The 21,751-nt window shown below is 36.0% G+C and overlaps 1 non-coding gene across 1 annotated transcript; it reads left to right on the top strand.

The window, feature by feature from the left end:
* The first annotated feature begins 1,204 nt into the window (after nt 1-1,204).
* On the top strand, nt 1,205-1,311 carry LOC128032197 (small nucleolar RNA R71). The gene has a single exon (XR_008188325.1). It is a non-coding gene; the product is annotated as a small nucleolar RNA R71 (small nucleolar RNA).
* Nucleotides 1,312-21,751: the final 20,440 nt, after the last annotated feature.

The following is a 21,751-nucleotide window of genomic DNA, read 5'->3' on the forward strand; positions in this document are numbered from 1 at the left end:
TATACTCACCAACCCATTTCTTCTTGGACAAGATATCCTTCATACCCTTTACGTAAATGAGAATTTGTTCTAAAGCCTCTACCAATGGAATGTTGACGTGTAATTTCTTTAAAACATCCAAGAACTTCTTGAATTGTACCTCTTGTTTCTACTTATTCTGCTGAACTTTTTCAGGATATGGAACTCTAGGTTGATATGGACAACTTTTCTAAAGAGGTAAATCTGCAAAATAGGGTGTTCATTTTTCAGAATTAACTAGTTTAATGTGTACTTCATCAACTTTTCTAGCATCTAGCTTTTCTATTGTAGGAACTTCAACTGTTGGTTGACTTTTCTCCTTTTCAGTAGGCCCATCTTCAACTACAACCTCCTTAGGTTCCAAAATCTTACCACTTTGTAACTCAACCACTTCGTAATGCTCCGTACCCAAATTTCTCAGATTTTCTGTATCGCTCGGCAAGGCTCTTTTTAGTCTACTGCAAAGCTCAGTAGTAACTGACCTATCTGGTTCTTAAGATTTTTTAGCGTTGCTGCTTGGCTTTGGATCGTTGTTGCTTGACTTTGGTTCAACGCGTCATTTTTTTCCATGTACGCCTTCAACAAGTCCTCTAATTTGTTCAATGATTCAGCTTGGGTGGTTTTAGGGCTTGTTGGTTAAACCCTTGGGGTTGGTTAGGCCTATGTTGAATATGATTGTTGTTTGGTCCATTTCCTTCGTTACTCTAGGAAAAGTTTGCATGGTTCCGCCATGAAGGATTGTAAAATTTGGACTGCGGTCCTTTTTCACTTCTATTTTGATACTAGTTCCTTACGTAACAAACTAATTGAAGATTTGAAGGGCAATTCTCGAAAGAATGACCATTCCCACAATATACATAAGAAACTACTTCATACTGACTTGGTGATTGAGCTGCAAAATTATTCAAACGATTAATTGTAAATTGTTTTAACATAGAGGAAATAAAAGATACTTGAGTTGAGAGTGAAGCTAGTGCATCCACTTCATGCACTCCGGCTACACTTCTTCCTAAAACTACTCGATTCATCGGCCATTGGGTAGCTTTTGCTTGCAATCCTTTCAATGATCTCATAAGCCTCATTGTAAGACTTAGACAAAATCACACCATTCGCAGAAGCATCCACCATTAATCTTTTATGTGTGTTGAGACCATTATAAAACGTCTCCAATTGGATACATTAAGGAATCTCATGATGAGGACACTTGTGAAGTAATTCCTTGAATCTTTCCCACGCCTCGTATAAAGACTCGTCATCTAATTTTTGGAAAGTTATTATCTTATTACACAACTTTGCATGCTTACTTGGTGGAAAATATTTTACCAAAAACTTTTCTTCTAATTCTTACCAAGTAGATATTGAAATAGGTAGCAATGAATTTAGCCATGCTCGTGCTCGATCTCGCAGCGAGTATGGAAATAATTTCAAAATCAGTACGTCTTCAGTCACACCAATTATCTTAAATGAATCACTTACCTCCATGAATAATCGAAGGTGTAAGTGTGGATCTTCCATAGGCATACCACTGAACTGGCCCACCATTTGGAGCATTTGAAACATCACTGGTTTCAACTCGAATTAGGAAGCCTCGATATCCGGTCTTCTAATTCATGGATTTAACTCATTGAAGTGTGGCATAGTGTATTGTCTAATGGAACGATCCCTATCATCAGGATTAAGAATTTGGTTGTGTACTTGACTAATTCCATTACCTTGTCCATCATTTTGATTTCCAATGTCCATCTGGGCTTGTCTTTGAGCAGATCTCTCACATCTTCTTTATCTAAAAGTTCGCTCGATTTCAGGTTCTACGGGTAATAGATCAATGATTAGATCTATGTTCATAAAACACCTAAAAATAAATCACAAAAAAATAAAAAATAAAGAATAAATTAGTATGGTTAAAATAAATAAGTAAAAATAAAAACCAAATTGTAAAAATAATTTCACAAATGAAATGATTAAGGTTATAGTCCCGGGCAATGGTGCCAATAACTTCTAACGCGATTTTTGCAAGTGTACTTAGTCGTTCAAGTAATAAGTAAAAATGAGTTATCGTCTCCACATGGAATATATAAGCTTAACTAAATATATTTAAAATTATAACTTCACAATTTGATATAAAAATTCAATAATTTGGATGGTGATGATTAAACTAAGTAAATTAATTAGATGCAAAGATTGATCCCTATGCAATTTTAATCTAGATGCAATTTACCTAAATGTATGAATGAATGATTTTAGCAACAAAACCAATCAATAGTAAATGGGCTAGGATAATTATATTAATCAATAGAATTTACTTTATCATGCTTAGCAATGTTCAAAAATATTTCCATGGCAATTCGATCTTTCATGAGTTTGGAAACCAAATTAAGTCATTTCGGAGTATTTTACTTAGTTAGATATGCATTTTACTGATCATATTAACTAAGTTTTCTTAGCATTTATGTAAGGTCACAAGGACATTTACATTTGCAATAGTTTAATTACATAAACCTAAAAACTATGCAAGGCAATAGAGTTAACTAAAGATATTACAAACCTCAACTTAGTCGGGTTTCAGGATCTAAATTGAGTATTGTATTTTTCAGTTATGTGTCTACTAGCCCTCGTTTGGTTAGGATCGCTCAGCTAATATGAGTGCACCTAATCACGTATGAATGAAATGCATCATGATATTAATTGAAAACATGTTTGACTCAGGCCTAAACATGTTAAACATGAATAAGATAGATCTTATTGAATTAACATAATCATCCTAGCAAATATGATTTAAAATATAATTGTTGATGTAAAAAACAATAAACTCAAAGCAAACATGATTAAAATAAATAACAAGAGGAAAGAGTAAATTGTATTCAGTTCAGCAGCCTTTCGAATCTATTCTGAATGACTCAGATCAACAACCTTTTAGATCTATTCTGATTGAGGTGCTCCTCCATTCTGATTGATGCTTTGTTTGCTAAGTATTTCAGGGGTAGCTGGCTAAGAAGTGCTTTTGATAAAGCTTTTGAAGCTAAATAATGGAGGAAGGATGGACGTCTATGCAAGGGGAAAAGGGAAAAAGAATTGAGATGAAACTAGTGAAAGTGGGAGAGGAATGTTGAGGGATGAGGGATGCATAAGGGATGGCAAGCTATTTATAGGTGAAGGTAAGGGGTTGAGTTTACTAAAAATAGGTTTAAATTTCTTTCCTTACCTCTCTCATGCGGTCGGCCATGCTTCAAGGAAAACCAAGTCTTCTCCATTTTGAATTTCAAATTCAAGCTGACAATAGCTTTAGAGTGGACGGTTTCAACAAAGAAGTTGTTGGACTAAATTCTGATTATTTTCCAACTATAATGACCTTTCATTAATTATCTAAAACATATTTTGGGCAGCCACCTTTAAGTGCCGAATTTGGGTTCTTAGTTCCCCTTGTTGGTCGGTTCTTCAGTCCAAAACTTAGGAGACATGTTCATCTTTCATCACCTTTTTTATTTGGTCAAGTAGTCAACCTCATGCCCCAAATTGCATGGTCTTGTTGTCCACATGGATAACTTGTACATGCCCATGTTTTATTTAAATCGTATCTCCAATGGACTTCCTGCATAGTTAAAACTATATACATTAATAAATTAACATGTATTAATATAAAATATGCATGAAAATCATGTAATTAAGCATAATTTCACATACTTTCTAAATTCATGTCTAAAATTTCTAATTAAGTAAATTTCAATTATTTCAATTATTTCAATAATAATTACTCAAGATAAACACATTTATTAAGTAAAAAGGTGGTAAAAATATATTGAAAAACCTATATAATTTCAAGTTTACAGTAAGCTAACAACTTACCACCAAACCAGCAGGCTCATTTTGTTCCTAAACACAAAAACTAACTTAAATAACCAACCGAACCACTAACCCAACCAATAAATCGTAATTATTCTAACCCCAAATACTGGGTTTTAAAAATTTTGACTTGTTTGAAAATTATTTTGAATTAATAAAATGGTAAAACACTTTCTTACTTAGTTAAAATTAGTTTAACTTGATTTTAAAATTATTTCAAAAATTTTCTAAGAGTTCAAAGTAGATTTTCAAATTTTTATCTCTTTAGACTACAATTTTAAATAAATCATTTTGCTAATTTTATTCAATTTTAATTTTTATTGAAAAACACTTCAATTTGTTATATCAAAACATTTTATCAAATAAAGCTTAGTTTAATAGTTACTTAGTCAAATTAATTACTTATTGTTTTTATGATATAATATCTATCTATATATGTTGTGATTGAGTTCCTTTCTTGGTTAAGTGGTAAAGGATGAAATGACCTAAGTTGAAATGCTAATTAAATTAAAGGTTATGTTTGAAAATGGGAAACTACATGGATGAATTCTTGTGATGAAATAATGTGTATATGACTAAATGATATAGATATGAAACTTGGCCCATATGAACCTCGTTAGTGTTTAGGATACAAATGATATGTCATTAAGGGTTATTTACAATTTCGATTGCTAATCTTGGATGCCTTACCGATTGTTAAGGTCTTGCATTTGTTGCAGATTCTCCACAACTCATGTAACCTCCCAAACCCGGCCTAGACATTATGGTTGAATCATGAAGGTCACATTGAACACCTAAACTACGAATCTACCCTATCGCTAGTTGAAAACCTCAAATACACTCTCTTTTAAATAAAATTGCAATTACCTTTGTTATATTGGGAAAACGTTCATTTAATAAGTTCAACTTTTATTAAGTCAAGTTAGTAACGTTGGCGTGGTTGTAAGAAAAACACATTGCTTGTCATTACTTTTGAAAATCTCTATTAAATTTTGTTGTAGCAGAAAACTGATTAACTATTAAGCCATGTAACATGCCCAGTCCAATTTCAAAATATACTTATAAATTGATTTGAAATATGAAGTTATGCACGCATCACAATCCCTAAAACAGAAATAAACCCAAACCATAGTTCAAACAGCTTTGCAGTCAAAAAACCAAATAATTTTAGGGAATTTGAATAAAATAAAATAGAGACTAAGTTCGAAGTCTGTCGTACGTTCACATGTCATGTCTAACCCTAGTCTCGATCATTACCTGAGAAGGTTATCAATTATGGGGTGAGCTAACTAGCGTAGTGTGAGTCTAATCAAAAAGTACATTTTGCATGCATTTAAGATCAATCACGCAAGAATCTATGTGTCATAATCATAGCAACAATATCACATTAGAATGGGTCAGAAACGTAACATAATGTAAAAAATGATTTCCTTCCCTAACCATCTGCTACATACCACAAGTTCCCTATAACTCATCTGCCAAACTCCAAATAGTGTGAGCAAAGCTCATTGTGGTTAAACCACCATATAAACATAATGCAGATATTCTGCCATTTAACATAAAATGTGATAAAATTGCCAATCTCCAAAGTACTCCCGATGTAGTGCATTGGCTACATATAACTGTGGATTTAATATGCTACCATTACTCCACGAAACTCCTTCGTCAAGCACAATATCCCACCCCATGCACATGTGGTATGCTATACAATATTTCAATAAAATACACGTTTCATGCATTTCCTTTTAGTAGCATAGTTTACATGCAAACATTATAACGTTCACATATCAAGTGTTCACTTTCACCATCAATACTGTGACATTTTATCATACCATCAGTCGTTAACACTTTAGGAAAATATTTCCAGTGCATGTATAGCAGTTTTTCATTCAGTACTTTTCATGGCATTTTACCCCACAAGATTTTAGGCATTAAATATTTATTTCCAAAAGAATACATGCTATACATATAATCAGTCGCAAATTACATCAACAAGCCTCCTATAACAGTACCAAACAATCAACTATTCAGTCAACCACACAATTTTGCAAACATGCCATTTAGTTAAGGCCAATAACATACCTAATTTAGTCACTTTAACACATTCACTTAGTCAATTAACTAAGTCAGAACAGCAAGATTAATCCACAACATTCAAGTTAACAAGTTAGGACCCACACCTTATTTTTGGCACTACTGTAGCATATCGGTGAAACCCGCAATTTCTCCTTAAGACCTTAAATCGTGCCTAAATAAAAAAATATATTTTATAAAATTAATACACCAATTAAATATCCCTAAATCACCTTCTTAAGGGTCCCATCCAAATAGCATAACCATAACAATTTTCAGATATAAATTAGCTAGGTTACTTATGCTGGTTTGTTGTGAAACATACGCGTGAATGTCTAACGGCTTCACTATCGGTTTTGGGCGTTTGGGTCGGTAACTAACACCATTAAATACTGAAGAATCAGTATCTATACCGTCAAAAATTCTTTTATTCAATCAATTATCAGTTCCCCCAACAATTACGTCAAAACTACGCACTAGCCCACGATCTACCACAGTTATGCTTCCCGAATTGTCAGATCTGAGTCCTCGAATGATCAAGACTAAATTTTCCTAAATCACACATGATTAAAGGGTAATTAGGAGGGTTTCTTGAGAAAATTATATTTCTATAAATAGATGGGAAAAATTAAAGAAACTAACAGCCTCGTTTTGGTGCCTCTAGGCACGGCGCACCATCACCAATAGTGGCAAATCGAGGCTGTTTTAGGAAGCCAATTGATTTCACTTTTGAAGGCTGGAAAAATACCCATAAAATAATTAAAAATATCCCCAATTACATATTTGTAAATTTTGGTATTCCCTTGAAAGACTCATCAAGAAAATTAAAGAAAAAAGACACTTACACATGTTAGAAGAAAGGGGCGGCAATGGAGCTTCTTGGGCAGCAGTGGGGATCATTCTTGGAGGTCAAATATTTCAAATTTATGGCTGGAAAACTAAGGGCAGGAAGAAGGAGGGGAGAATGGTGTAAGAAATCGTGGCAAAAGAAAAGAAAAAGAGAATGTGGTTCTTGGTGGTTTGGGTGGCAACAACAAGAGGAAAAGAAAGAAAAAATTGAAAAGAAGATAGGAGAGAAAGAGGGAAGGGCGGCTAGGGTGAAGAAAAATCAATTAAAGGCTTATCAAATTAATTAAAAGCTTATCAAATTAATTAAAAGTAGTATTTGCACATAGGTTTTACTAGGTATGGATGGTAGACAGAAAAGAAAAAGAGGGATTTTTGCAAAATTACATTATTTGCAAGGGAAGGGAATCGAACATGGAACCTTAATCTAATTTCAATGCTTTCCTATTTTTCTTTTAACCACTGGGCTATTTCCTCCTTAAAATAATTTTGCATTCCTATTAAGCTAAAATTTGGGATATCATAGCTCGTGTGTGTAGCATCGAGTAGCCTAACATCCTGACCCACAGCTCGGTGAGCAAGCCCATTTCACAGCTCTTGTAAACATTTACAGTTACAGTTATAGTTACAGTCAAACTTTGTGTGAGCATTTTTCCCGAGTATTCGACATTATTTCATTTGGTTCATCGGGTGTTAAATTTATAAAATGAAATAGTTATAAGGAATGGGAAATTTGATATTGATTATTAAAATGAAATGTGATATACAAAGTGATTATGCACTAACTGTGTAAAAGGAAACGGTTATATGAAATAGATATATGGAATGGTTATGTGAATAAATTATATGGAAACAAATATATGAAATGATTTTATGAATCGATTATATGAAAATAGTTAAATGAAGTACTTATACAAAATGTTTATATGGATAGATACGTAAAAGGGACAATTGAAATTAACACTTAAATGGAAATGTGAAATGTTAAATGAATAGATGTGGAATGAATGGTATGTCAAATATGTTTACTTGTACATGTTTTATGACATGATAAAGTTATAAGTTTTGTATATGTGAACTCACTAACCTTGTGAGACTTGTGATATGTATAGGTTAATAATGAACTCATGACCTTGCTTATGAATTTAATTGCACAATGTTTAAGTTACAACATTTACATTAAGTTAAAGTTAAAGTTTAATTCGAACTTAATAAGCAAAGATTTGCTTACATTTGTTGTATTTGATTTCTTGTAGATCATTAGAAGTTTATATCGGTCGGAAGTTCAAGTCGGAGTTCACACTATCCATTTAACGATTCAATATAAATTGTGATTATTTTGATTTAGCTTATAAGTGGCATATGCTAAGAGTTTTAAAGTTTACTTGTTCATAATTTTGTTATTTCATGTTTTGGTTATGTAATGTTGTGAAAGTGTTTCTTATTTGGCGGATTTTACCTCCCTGTGGTTATAGTGCACTACATTGAAGCCAGTAATTCTACTTCCCTGGGCAACAGTGGAATAGATTGAAGATTTCAGATCTTATCTCCTAAGCGATGAGTGGAGCAGATCGAAGTCAAGTGGATTTCACCTCCCTGTGGTTATAGTGGAGTACATTGAAGCCAGGAATTCTACTTCACTGGGAAACAGTGGAATAGATTGAAGATTCCAGATCTTATCTCCCTAAGCAGTAGTGGAGCAGATCGAAGATGGCGGATTTTACCTCCCTGTGGTTACAATGGAGTACATTAAAGCCAGTAATTCTACTTCCCTGAACAACAGTGGAATAGATTGAAGATTTCAGATCTTATATCCCTAAGCAGTAGTGGAGCAGATCGAAGATGGCGGATTTTACCTCCCTGTGGTTACAGTGGAGTACATTGAAGCTAGTAATTCTACTTCCCTAGAGAACAGTAGAATAGATTGAAGATTTCAGATCTTATCTCCCTAAGTAGTAGTGGAGCAGATCAAAGATGACAGATTTTACCTCCCTGTGGTTATAGTGGAGTACATTGAAGCCAGTAATTTTACTTCCCTGGAGAACAGTGGAACAGATTGAAGATTTCAGGTCTTATCTCCCTAAGCAGTAGTGGAGTAGATCGAAGATGGCAGATTTTACCTCCCTGTGGTTACAGTGGAGTACATTGAAGCCAGTAATTCTACTTCCCTGGACAACAGTGGAATAGATTGAAGATTTCAGGTCTTATCTCCCTAAGTAGTAGTGGAGCAGATCGAAGATGGTGGATTTTACGTCCCTCTGGTTACAGTGGAGTACATTGAAGCCAGTAATTCTACTTCCCTGGACAACAGTGGAATAGATTGAAGATTTCAGATCTTATCTCCTAAGCGATGAGTGGAGCGGATCGAAGATGGCGGATTTACCTCCCGTGGTTATAGTGGAGTACATTGAAGCCAATAATTCTTCTTCCCGGACAACAATGGAATAGATTGAAGATTTCAGATCTTATCTCCTAAGCGATAGTGGAGCGGATCGAAGATGGCGATTTTACCTCCCTGTGGTTACAGTGGAGTACATTGAAGCCAGTAATCATATCTCCCTGGTCAGCAGTGGAATAGGTTGAAGATTGTAAGTCCTATCTCATTGATATTGCAGTGGAGTAGATTGAAGCACCAATTCTTATACATTTGAAGATGCAGTAGAATGGAATGTGGCTGCTTGAAGAAGAAGAGTACTAAGGTCCAGCGTGACTAGGCAAAAATTGGCCATTTCTAAAGTCTTTGCTCCGTTCCTCTTACACGACAACGAGCAAAGAGAGGCAGCTGTAATACCGAATTTTAGCCCGGGCTGACAAAAAAAAACCCAAAGTAATATCATTTGGCCCGATCGAAATTGCCCATTACTTGAAAAGGTTGAAGGTCCATCTACAAGCTTATGGAAACATAATCTTCAGGGATATGCAATCTTAGATATAATATATAATCTTAGATATGATATGGAATCTTAGATATGATATATAATCTTAGATATGATATGCAATCTTAGAAGATATGATTTTGTAATCTTAGAGATTTAATTTGTAGATACCCTTTAATCTCAGCCGTTGATGTAATTGATCTGTACCGTTGGATTTGGGGAGGCTCAACTATAAATAGAGGCCTCTCCCTTCATTGTAAAGGAGGGAAAAAAAAGAAAGAAAAGAAAAGGAGGAATAAAAAAGAGAACGATTCGCAGTTTTTTAAAGGTGGCTTACTATTTTTTTCTTTTGATTATTTTTTACTTATTTACGATTTTAAATAAAGGGAGAAGGTGATACCACTGCGAATTTTATTTATTTTATTTAGCCCCTCCGCCCTTTAATGGGTTTAGAAGCGGAATTCTTTTTAAAGGGTTCAAATGATAAGCTATTTTGATATTTGTTAGGTTCAATTTAATAAGAAAATAAGGTTAATATTGATAGAGGGTTGCGTGCGGACCAAGATCGAGCTGCCAAGTCACAGGAAAAGTCTTACGAAAATTATCGACACTTAGATCTAAAATGAAAATAGAAAACTAAAAACAGAAAATTAAAATTAAAAGACCACGAAAACCAAATTGAAATAGAATGATAATTGGGCGAGAAGAAAGTGATACGAGTCACAAAGGCCCAATTCAAGCTCAAGGACGTGATGGGCTCAAATTACCACAAAGCCCAATAACGAGGTCAAAGGCCAAACAAATGCGTTCAAAACTAAATGGAACATTCAAGAATTTATTAGCTAAGCCTTAGATGCGTACACGAAGGAAAAAGAAAATCAAGATGCACTTTCTTATTTTCAAGAAAATCAAGAAACCGAATCTTGGTCCAATTTTGCTGTTTGGAGCGATTTCAAGAATCAAGAGAATCAAGATTTCAAATCTTTGAAATCTTGGTCCAATAAACCGAATCTTGCAGCTAAGGCACATTGGATCTCCGTTACGAGCATCAACTAACCAATTTTGGAAGGAAACTGATATGAGTCACAAAGGCCTTAGATGTGTATACGAAGGAAAAAGAAAATCAAGATTCACTTTCTTGTTTTGAAGAAAATCAAGAAACCGAATCTTGGTCCAATTTTGCTGTTTGGAGCGATTTCAAGAATCAAGAGAATCAAGATTTCAAATCTTTGAAATCTTGGTCCAAGAAACCGAATCTTGCAGCTAAGGCACATTGGATCTCCGTTACGAGCATCAACTAACCAATTTCGGGAGAGAACGGATTACAAGCCCAAATGCCTGAAGAAACAGCCTAATAAGATGTTCCAAGCCCAATCAAGAAAGTTAAATGAGACTTAGTCGAAAATCAGGCCAAATTGTCAAAGTGACCCAATTTGTAAAATTTTAATTCTTTAAATACCTAGTTTAATTTTTTGACTTTATGATTAATGCCTATGTAAAAAAATTCAGCCCAAGCAGCCCATTAAATGCCTTGGCCAAAATTTTCCCTCTAAATTTAATAATAAGGTTTTTTTTAGTTTTCTAATAAGATTAGGAAAATAGTTAGAAGGCCTATTAATAGGCTTGGCCGGCCACCTTGTGAAAACACTTGAAGAATACATTGAAATCAGATTTGTTTTGTTGAGTGAAATTTCTCTTTGAGTTCTCCAAGAATTTTCTCTTGAGTTTTCTTTAGAAGGAGTTTTGACAATCTTTTTGATTGTGGGAGCCATCTTCAGCCATCTTCAGCCTTCTTCTTCCCGTTGTTCTTCATTGGAGGGGAGATTAGAGCCGTTTGAAGGGAGTTGTGAAGTCATTCTCGATTTCAAGGCTTCTTAGGACTTTATCTTTATTTTTCTTGCTGTTCTATCTTTTAATTTTTTGCTTGTGTCGATTTCGTTATTTAACTTGTTTAAACTCTATTGTTGCGTCTCCAACCCTGTTCAACCTTCAAGAATCTGTTCGGCATCAACCTTGGACAACAAGAAACGTTTTGATTTCACAAAACCCCTCTTTCTTGCCGTCCAAACCCTAGATCTAATTCAATTTGATTTTGTGATATGCTGAGTTTGATTTTTTTCTGTTTTGTGTTTACTTGATAGATTCGGCTGATTGGAGTCTTTCTTGAAGCTTAATTTTGTGTTCTTGGTTTCCAAGATTCTCTATTAATAAGTGTTTCGGTTCTAGGCTGAGTCTTTATTGTTTTGGGTGCTTTACTTCAGATCTTTTAATTCTAAGTTTGATCTTTGTGTTTCGTTTCAGATCCGATTGTCTAAAGTTTTCGTAGGAGTTTTCTCGTGACTTGGCAACTCGATATTGGTCTGCGCGCAACCCTCTATCAGAAAGGATGAATAAAGAACATTTCTTGATGCCAAAAATGTTGCAAAACAGATCCTTGAAGATTGGAATGGCTGGAAATGCAACAAGAACAATTAAACCAAGGTAATCAATAATTAAACAAAAATAATTAAAAAAAACATAAAAAAAGATGGATAAAGTCCTTAGAAGCCTTGAAATCAAGAAAGATTTCACAACTCCCTTCAAATGGCTCTAATCTCCCCTCCAATGTAGGACAGTGGCAAGAAGAAGGCTAAAAATGGTCCCACAATAAAAAAAGATTGTTAAAACTACTTCCAAAGAAAACTCAAGAGAAAATTCTTGGTATATAAGGTGGCCGGCCAAGCCTTATTATAGGCCTTCTATATATTTTCCTAACCCTATTAGGAAAACTAAAAAAAAACCTAATTACTAACTTCAAGGGAAATTCGGCCAAGGCTTTTATTGGGCTTCTTTGGCTGAATTTTTTTACATAGGAATTTAATCATAAAGTTTAAAAATTAAACTAAGTATTTAAAGAAAAAATTTACAAATTGGGCCACTTTGACAATTTGGCTTGATTTTCAACTAACTTTAATTTAAATTTCTTGATTGCGCTTGGAACATCTTATTAGGCCGTTTCTTCAAGCATTTGGGCTTGTAATCCGTTCTCTCCCGAAATTGGTTCGTTGATGCTCGTAACTGAGATCCAATGTGCCTTAGCTACAAGATTTGGTTTCTTGGGCCAAGATTTCCAAGATTTGAAATCATGATTTCCTTGATTCTTGAAATCGCTCAAAACAACAAGATTGGACCAAGATTTGGTTTCTTGATTTTCTTGAAAACAAGAAAGTGAATCTTGATTTTCTTTTTCCTTTGTATACGCATCTAAGGCCTTGCTAATGAAGTCTTGAATGATTCCATTTAGTTTCGTACGCATTTGCCTGGCCTTTGACCTCGTTATTAGGCCTTGAGGTAATTTGAGCCCATCATGTTCTTGAGCTTGAGTTGGGCCTTTGTGACTTGTATCATTCCCCCTTCCTCAAAAAGATTCATCCTTGAGTCTGAAAAATCAAATGGAGATAAGTCAGCCACATTTAAAGTAGAACTTACATTGTACTCACCGGGTAGATCATTTTTGTATGCATTATCATTGATCCACTCGAGTACTTGGAAAGGCCCATCGCCTCTTGGATCCAACTTGGTCTTTCTTTTTGTAGGAAATTGTTATTTCCTCATATGGACCCAAACCCAATCTCTGGGTTCAAAGACAACCCATTTGCGCCTCTTATTTTCTTTTTTGGTGTTGATGTCATTTGTTTTGACTATTCGTTGCTTAGCCTTCTCGTGTAAGGATTTCACCAACTCAACTTTCTGTTCGCCATCTAAATTAACAATATGTTCTAGTGGTAATGGCACAAGATCAAGTACTGTTAGTGAGTTAAAACCATAAACAAGTTTAAATGGTGAATAGCCAATTGTAGAATGAATAGATCTATTATATGCAAATTCAAAAAATGGCAAACATTCTTCTCAATTTTTAATGTTCTTTCCCACAACAAATCGTAATAAGGCTCTTAAAATTCGATTGACTACCTCAGTTTGGCCATCGGTTTGGGGGTGACATGTAGTTGAATACAGTAATTTCGTACCAAGCTTTCCCCACAATACCTTCCTACAGTGGCTAAGGAATTTGACATCTCTGTCGGAAACAATTGTTTTAGGGATGCCATGAAGTCTTGCCACATCTTTAAAAAATAAGTCTGCCACATGTGTAGCATCATCTGTTTTGTGACAAGGAATAAAATGTGCCATCTTGGAAAACCTGTCAACAACAACAAATATACTATCTCTTCTCTTCTTATTTCACGGCAAACCTAGAATAAAATCCATGGAGAAGTCTACCAATGGTGAAGTAGGAATCGGCAAATGAGTGTAAAGGCTGTGAGGCATTACCCTAGATTTTGCTTGTTTACATATGATGCACTTAGAACGTAACTTTTCAACATCCTTCTTCATATGTGGCCAATGGAAGTGTTCTATCCCACATATAGGTGGTAAACCTTTAGGGGTCTCACTAAAAACATCCTCATAATCCTGCAAAAGACATTGAAACAGACTAGGCAAATTTTCATTAATGTTAGATAGAGATAAATAGATTTGACTAAACCTCACAAGGATACAAGGCTGTTTATTGAGTAGGGCTCTTTGCACATCAATTTTTGTTGCAATTAAAATTTTCACTCTAGTTTTACCACTTGCGGATTCACTCACCTTTGGGCCATTTAAATTTTGACTTTTTTCACTACTAGCCTCTTTTCTCTCTGTCTTTTTTATTTGTCCTTTCTCCCCTACCCCCCACAAAATTTCATCATTTTTAATTGATCTTTATATACATCATTGGGATTTTGATACGCACCCGCCTCGTGTAATGAATTGAGCCGTAGGATTTGCCCGATCGTGAATAAGGAGTAAGTTGAAGGCTTTACAAGATGGGTTAAAAATAAAGGTTATTTAGGCTCAAAGGGTTTGATAGTTTAAGAAATAAAGCAGAAAACAATGGATGTAATTTGGCTAAGGATTCAAAAGCTGAACTAACACAATAGGAGTGTGTTAACCCATAACTTATGAGAATGCTTAGATCGGTAAGGTGAAGTATAGGAAAAGTGATTAGAAATTTCGACCCGCTATCAAAGATGATAGGAACCTCAGTATGAATTCGAACGCCATACTTTTGGGATTAAAGTGATAAGTGTTAGAAACAAAGACAACTTTGACGCGACAAAGATGTTTGATAAGTCTCACAAGTCTTTGGAGAAAAATGAGAGTTGAAAACAACCTCACAAATTATCAAAATTCTAAAATTGTTCATTATCCTTCAAATGTGAATTACATGGTCCATTTATAGGCTGGACTAAGGCAGCCGAATAGCCTATTCAATCAGATTCTTATGCCTTAAGTTTCTTTAGGAAACTTCCTAGAAATTTCCTAGATACATTCATGAAATAAAAATCTGAATATTAGCGTTCTAGAAGAGATGATTCGGCTGGCCCTTTTAATGGTGAAAATTCACATTCAAATAATGGTTTTAAATAGCTTAATTACTGCTTTGGAGAAGAGAAATGGCCAGCTTGAAAAGACATGCTTCTTTGACCGAATATGAGCAGCCACCAAGTTAAATAGCTGCTGGAATTTATGAAGCAACCTTTGGCCATTGCTTTCCACGAAATTGACCCTTGGAGAAGCTCAAAATAGCACCTGGAAGTCCATTGAGCTGTACAAAAAGTCACAAGACAGCTGCACTTTAATTGCCGTCCATGCATGTGCCCAAATACAAGCTCCTCCTTAATTGAGTTCCTTTGTATTTAAGCTAGCTGTTTCATCTGAAAAAAATATCAAATACATTCAGCTAAGAAATATTTAAGGCTCATAAAATCAGCAGCTAAAACACATACAAATTCTGCACGTCAAATCGGCTAAGACAAATTAATTAGCAGCTACTAATAAATTTGTCTTAATCTAGACACATTAAAACTTTGTAATTAAACTAAACATATTTAATTTATGACTTAATAGGGACATATTAAAGACATGTACTAATATACGACACATTTAATAAGTTAAATTAAAATGTCCAGATTTAAACACATTTATTTAATTAAATGATTTGAGTTGAATCTAACTTAACACTACACATTTAATTTATTCAAAATAAATGTAATCAGCTCATTGAACTAGTTAAGTGCCAAAATGAGCTGATACGAGCTGATACGAGCTAAAATCAGCTTGTAGAAAAGTGCAAATCAAGCTATTTGAGCTGGGCATTTTATATGCAGCTAACCCATCACTCCACACTCGAGCAATATAGCTTGCTACGGCATCTTGGAACTTCTTGGCACGTGCTAGAGTGATTGGCCCCGAAGGCAATTTTATGGATTCGGCATCTAACTTCTTGGGCGAGCTCGTATCATCCCTCCCCTCTTCAAGGTGATTCATCCTCGAATCGTCACCTATATCAAAAGGAGAGAGGTCAGCAACGTTAAAACTTGCACTCACTCCATACTCACCCGATAAATCAATTTTATAAACATTATCATTGATCTGTTCCAACACTTGGAAAGGACCGTCACCCTTTGATTGAAGCTTGGATTTCCTTTGTTCGGGAAACCGTTCCTTGCGCATGTAGATCCAAACCCAGTCACCGGGTTCGAATACAACTCGTTTGTGTCCCTTATTGGCTGCTCGAACATATTGCTCAGTCCTCCTTTTGATGTTATCTTTGACATTTTTGTGCAATTGTTTACCAAACTCAGCATTTCTTTTACTATCTACATGCACTAACTCATTAGCAGGCATAGGAACCAAATCAAGAGGGGTAATGGGGTTAAAGCCATATACTTCCTCAAAAGGAGAAAATTTTGTAGCGAAATGAACGGTTCGATTGTATGCGAACTCCACATGAGGTAAACAATCTTCCCACATATTCAATTTTTTTTGCAAGATGGCTCGAAGCAAAGTCGATAGCACTCGATTTACTACCTCGGGTTGGACATTCGTTTGAGGGTGGCATGTTGTCGAAAACAAGTGTTTGGTGCCTAACTTACCCCACAATGTCCTCTAAAAGTGGCTTAAAAATTTTGTGTCACGATCAGAGACAATAGTACGAGGAATCCCATGCAACCTGACAACTTCCTTGAAAAACAAGTTAGCAACGTTAGTAGCATCAGTCTTATTGCAAGGAATAAAATGAGCCATTTTGGAAAAATGATCTACAACAACGAAGATGGAGTCTTTCCCTCTTTTGGTTCTAGGAAGACCTAGAACGAAGTCCATTGAAATATCTACCCATGGAGCATCGGGCATAGGCAACGGGGTGTATAAACCATGTGGTTTAATTCGCGACTTCGCCTTCTTACAAGTGATGCAACGTTCACATTTCCTTAGGACGTCGCGTTTCATTTTGGGCCAATAAAAATGCTCATGCAAAATTGCTAGAGTTTTGGCAACTCCAAAGTGACCCATAAGTCCACCACTATGGGCTTCTTCAACGAGCACGTTTCGCACAGAACTTTGAGGCACACAAAGCTTGCCTTCACGGAATAAGTAGCCCCCATCTTGAAAATACTTTTCATAAGTACCATGCGAACAAGACTCATAAATTTCACCAAATTCAGCATCAGATTTATAAAGATCTTTAATAAACTCAAAACCAAGCAATTTAGAATCCATTAAATTAACAAGTGCGAACCTTCGAGACAAGGCGTCGGCTACAACATTTTCCTTCCCCTTTTTATATTTGATCACGTATGGAAATGACTCCAAATATTCCACCCACTTAGCATGACGTTTATTGAGCTTTGTTTGTCTTTTAAATGCTTTAGAGCCTCGTGGTCCGAGTGAATTACAAATTCCTTCGGCCATAGATAGTGTTGCCATGTCTCGAGGGCTCGAATCAACGAATACAATTCCTTGTCATACATTGGGTAGTTCAACATAGCCCCGTTGAGCTTCTCGCTAAAATATGCAATAGGTCGTCCGTCTTGCATCAAACCAGTGCAGATGCCGATACCTGAAGCATCACACTCTATCTCGAATGTCTTGTTAAAATCAGGTAAAGACAACAATGGTGCATTAGTTAGAGATTCTTTAAGCTTGTTAAAAGAATTCTCTTGTTCATCAGTCCAAATAAAAGGAGAGTTTTTCTTAATTATATCTATCAAGGGAGAAGCTAAAGAACTAAAATTAGGCACAAACCTTCAGTAGAAGCTTGCCAACCCGTGAAAACTCCTCACTTGGTTGATGTTAGTTAGACGCGGCCACTCATTGATTGCTTTGACCTTTCCTTGGTCAACTTCCAAATCACGAGCGCTTACCACAAAACCTAAAAAGACAACTTCACTAGTGCAAAAAGAACATTTCTTTAAATTGGCATAAAGTACCTCTTTTCGCAACACTTCAAGTACCGCACGTAGGTGTTGAATATGATCTTCCAAAATTTTTCTATAGATTAGAATGTCATCGAAATACACAACACAGATTTCCCAATGAACGAACATAAAACATAATTCATGAGACGCACGAAAGTACTAGGAGCGTTGGTAAGTCCGAATGGCATTACCAACCATTCATACAAACTGTACTTAGTCTTGAACGCGGTTTTCCATTCATCTTCCTCTCTTATTCGGATTTGATGATACCCACTTTTTAAGTCGATCTTTGAAAACAATTGGACTCCGCTAAGTTAATCAAGCATGTCGTCGAGGCGGGGAATAGGATGGCGATATTTTATGGTGATTTTGTTGATGGCGCGACAGTCAACGCACATTCGCCATGAGCCGTCCTTCTTAGGAACTAATAATACCGGAACCGTGCACGGACTTAAGCTCTCACCAATGTAGCCCTTCTCCATTAATTCAGCAACTTGCTTCTCTAATTCTTTCATTTCCTCAGGATTAATTCTATATGCCGGTCTATTTGAAATTGCGGCACCTGGTACAAAGTCGATTTGGTGCTCGATTCGACGAATAGGAGGCAGTCCATTTGGCACTTCTTCGGGAAAAACATCTCCGAATTCCTGTAACAAAGAGACTATAGGAGTAGGAAAAGTATTTTCAATTTCGTTAGTTTCCAACAAACATTCTTTGTACATAAGTACAAAGACAGGTTGCCTTGCCAACAACAAATTTCGAATCTCTCTTTTTCTAGCAAAAACACTTGTTTTTTCATTTTCACACTCTTTTTTTTCTTTTGTCACTCTTGTTTTTATCTCACTTTCGTCATTCTTTTCTTTCTTTTTCTTTTCACTCTTTTTCTTATTCTCTTTTTCTTTTTCTCGCTCAATGGATTGCTTCATTTTGAGTTGGTCTTCATGCACTTGCTTCGGTGTGAGAGGAGCTAATGTAACATTCCTTCCAAGGTGGTTAAACGAATATCAGTTCGTGTAGCGGTCATGGACTACTCGCCGATCAAATTTCCAAGGACGCCCCAATAGCAAGTGTCCCGCGTGCATCGGTACGACATCGCAAATCACCTCGTCTTGATACTTGCCTATGGAAAACGCCACTTTTGCTTGCTTCGTCACCTTGAGTTCACCTCCGTCATTTAGCCATTGTAGCTTGTAAGGATTTGGATGCTTTGTGGTGGCTAAACCAAGTCTTTCAACAAGCAAAGAACTCGCGACATTGGTGCAACTCCCTCCGTCAATAATCAAACTACACACCTTGCCTTGAACATGGCAACAGGTGTGAAAGATGTTATCTCGTTGTTGTTCTTCCTCGACTACTTGGATATTCAAGCTTCTTTTGAAACGAGTAATTCTCCTTCAACAGGTAGCTGGAGCTCTTCATCTCCTTCCTTTGGATTTTCAAGATCCTCCTCTTGTTTATCTTCGGACTCGATTTCGCCATTTGAACGAACCACCATCACTCGTCGATTAGGGCATTGACTAACGATGTGGCCTCTTCCTTGACATTTGAAACACTTGATATCGCGAGAATGATTCGAAACAGCCTCATTTTTATTTTTTCTAGTTTCGCCACTTGGTTGGTTGGGTTTAGTGGCAATAAAAGGCTCCTTAGGCCGATTGGGAGCTTTACTTGTTCCTTGAGCCCACTTGTTAGTAGAAGCCGTTGAATATGTTAGGGTGGGTCCCTTTCGCTTCAATTGTTTTTCAACTTTTATTGCCATATGCACGATGTCTATAACTTCAACGTAGTGTTGAAGCTCGACGATATTGGCAATATCCCGATTTAGGCCGGCTAAAAATCTCGCCATTGTTGCTTCACGATCCTCCTCCACGTCGGCTCTTATCATAGCGATTTCCATTTCTTTATAATAATCTTTGATACTTCGGTTGCCTTGCGTGAGATTTTGCAATCGTTGATACAACTCCCAAGGGTAATAGGATGGGACAAAACGCTTGCGCATAAAAGCTTTCATTTCGGCCCAAGTAGAGATAGGCCTTTCTCCATTCCTTCTCCGGCAAGTCACCCATTGATCCCACCACACGATCGCATAGCCGAGAATTCAATGGCGGAGAGCTTGACCTTTTTATTTTCTGAATAGTTATGGCACTCGAAGACGAGTTCCATTTTCTTTTCCCATTCCAAGTAAGATTCGGGATCATTCTTTCCTTGAAATGAAAGAATAGACATCTTGATATTTTTGAGATTGTCATCGGGACGATCTCAATTTCTTGGGACCCGATTTCATTGAACTCGTTGAGGGTTGCTTCAAATAGACAAGGACTCACTTTTAGATTCATACCTCATCAAAGTTGTTAATTGGTCACTCTCGTTCTTGCCTTGCAACTTCTGGAGTTGCTTCACGTTGCCCTTGGGTTTCAACTCGATATAGGCGGTCTTCGATTGGTTCAAGCTTGCGATCAAACAATCGCTCCATTTCTCGCATGATGGCTTGTAAAGTGAGATCCGGTACTCCACCTCCAACGTTTCTTACGGGACGAAATCCACCTCCCTCATTCAGATTCGTTTCTGGACTCTGTGACATTTTTGAAACTTCTTTTAAAACTCTCAACAAAAACTCACCAATCGCTCACAAAGAATTATCACTCACTTCGACTTTTACTTCCCTTAGATAGTCTCACCAACCTCTCTTGCCTTTTACCACTCAGTTTTCACCTCTCGAAATTCTCTACACACTAAGTTGACAAATCAAAATCGTTTGGGGTCGGCTTACAAAATGGATGTGGCTTGGTGGGGAAATAATGTTGGGATCGAGTAGGCTAACAAACAAAATGAAAGAAAATAGAAATGATCAGTGTGGCGGTATAAATGTGTCCTTCGGACAGCAAACAATGCTTTTACAATCTCACAATGAATTTCAATCACCTTTTTTTTAATTCCGAATTTCTTTTTCTTTTTTTAAATAAAATGCTGAATACGATAGAAAAAAATTGAATACAAAATAATTTTAATTTTTTTCGATTTATTTTACAATCTCGTAATACTGAAGACGATGATTCTTACAATGATTCAGCTAGCTCTGATACCAACTTGATATGACCCGCCTCATTTAATGAATTGAGTCGTAGGATTTGCCCGATCGTGAATAAGGAGTAAGTTGAAGGCTTTACAAGGTGGGTTAAAAGTAAAAGGTTATTTAGGATCAAAGGGTTTGATAGTTTAAGAAATAAAACAGAAAAAAGTGGATGTAATTTGGCTAAGGATTCAAAAGCCAAACTAACACAATAGGAGTGTGTTAACCCGTAACTTATGAGAATGCTTAGATCGGTAAGGTGTTGATGGAAGTATAGGAATAATGACTAGAAACTTCAACCCACTATCAAGGATGATAGGAACCTCAGTATGAATTCGAACGCCACACTTTTGGGATTAAAGTGATAAGTTCGGTTAGAAACAAAGACAGGTTTGACGCCACAAAGATGTTTGATAAGTCTCACAAGTCTTTGGAGAAAAACAAGAGTTGAAAACAACCTCACAAATTATCAAAATTCTAAAATTGTTCATTAACCTTCAAATGTGAATTACATGGCCCATTTATAGGCTGGACTAAGGCAGCCGACTAGCCTATTCAATCAGATTCTTATGCCTTAAGTTTCTTTAGGAAACTTCCTAGAAATTTCCTAGATACATTCATGAAATAAAAATCTGAATATTAGCATTCTAGAAGAGATGATTCGGCTGGCCCTTTTAATGGTGAAAGTTCACATTCAAATAATGGTTTTAAAGAGCTTAATTGCTGCTTTGGAGAAGAGAAATGGC

The sequence above is a fragment of the Gossypium raimondii genome, chromosome 8 (genome assembly GCF_025698545.1).
Source record: "Gossypium raimondii isolate GPD5lz chromosome 8, ASM2569854v1, whole genome shotgun sequence".
Lineage (NCBI taxonomy): Eukaryota > Viridiplantae > Streptophyta > Magnoliopsida > Malvales > Malvaceae > Gossypium > Gossypium raimondii.